A 1,516-nucleotide genomic window follows, 5' to 3' on the forward strand; every position below is an offset into this window, starting at 1 on the left:
ATATATTTATTTGACAACTCTATTTTGTTATATATTGTTGTTATCTTTGTTTTATAGTTGTAGTTCATAACGAAGATAATAATAACATATAGTAAAATAGTGTTGTCAAAAAAAATAATAATTACTTATTTATTAGACCACACTATTTTATTGAATATTATTATTATCTTCGTTTTGTAGTTGTACTTAATAACAAAGATAATAATAACATTTAATAAAATAGAGTTGTCAAATATTTAATTATTTCATATTTATTTGACAACTGAATTTTGTTATATTTTATTATTATCTTTTTTATTATGTACAACTATAAAATGAAGATAATAATAACATATAATAAAATAAAATTGTCAAATAAATTAATAATTACATATTTATTTGACAACTGAATTTTGTTATATTTTATTATTATCTTTTTTATTATGTACAACTATAAAATGAAGATAATAATAACATATAATAAAATATTAATTTCAAATAAAGTAATAATTACATCTTTATTTGACAACTATATTTCATTATAGGTTATTATTATGATCGTTTTGTAGTAGTATTTTGCAATGAAGATAACCCTATATACTATTACTTGAACCTTAAATACAAAACCTTAAATCCTAAACCTTAAACCCTAAAATCTAAACACTAAACCCAAAATCCTGAACCTTAAACTATAAACCTTAATCCCTAAACGTGATTTCGTAAACCCTAAACACCCTAACACACTAAACCCTAATAAAATAAAGATGTAATTATTTATTTATTTGACATCTCTATTTTTTTTATATGTTATTATTATGCATTTTTTATAAAGTAAAACTATAAAATGAAGATAATAATAACATAAATTAAATTAGAGATGTCAAATAATGTAATAATTACATATTTATTTGACAACTCTATTTTATTGTATGTTACGGATTTTAGTCCATTTTTGTTGGGTGGTACGAAAATCGCCCAAAAAATCCAAATGAAAATGAGGAGCGGGAGAGACTTTTAGCATGCTTCTCCTAAATTTATAATTGTGTTTCGGGTTTGATTTCAAACACTAGCCATCGTTTGGTAAGAAAATACAAATTTTACTCCATTTTTTGTCAGGTGGTACGAAAATCAACCGAAAAGTCCAGATGAAATTGAGGACCAGAAGACCCTTATAGCATTTTTCTCCTAAATTTGTAACTTTGTGTCTGGCTCGACATCATATTTTAAACACTAGCGTCGATTGAACCAAAAATACGAATTTCAGTCCGTTTTTGTTGTGAAGTACAAAAATCGCTCGAGAAGTGCAAATGAGCTCGAGGACCTAAATTCTCCTTTAGAATTCTACTCCAAAATTAATAACTGTGTTTTCGGTTCCCCGTTAGATTTCAAACACTAGCCATGGTCTGGTCCAAAATTACAAATTTCTGTCCATTTTTGTCGAGTGGTACGATAATCCTTCAAGAAGTTCAAATGAAGTCAAGGTTCAGAAGATTCTTATAGAATTCTTCTCCTACATTTAAGATTGTGTTTCAGAATC

Source organism: Cicer arietinum, chromosome 3 (assembly GCF_000331145.2).
Source record: "Cicer arietinum cultivar CDC Frontier isolate Library 1 chromosome 3, Cicar.CDCFrontier_v2.0, whole genome shotgun sequence".
Taxonomy (NCBI): domain Eukaryota; kingdom Viridiplantae; phylum Streptophyta; class Magnoliopsida; order Fabales; family Fabaceae; genus Cicer; species Cicer arietinum.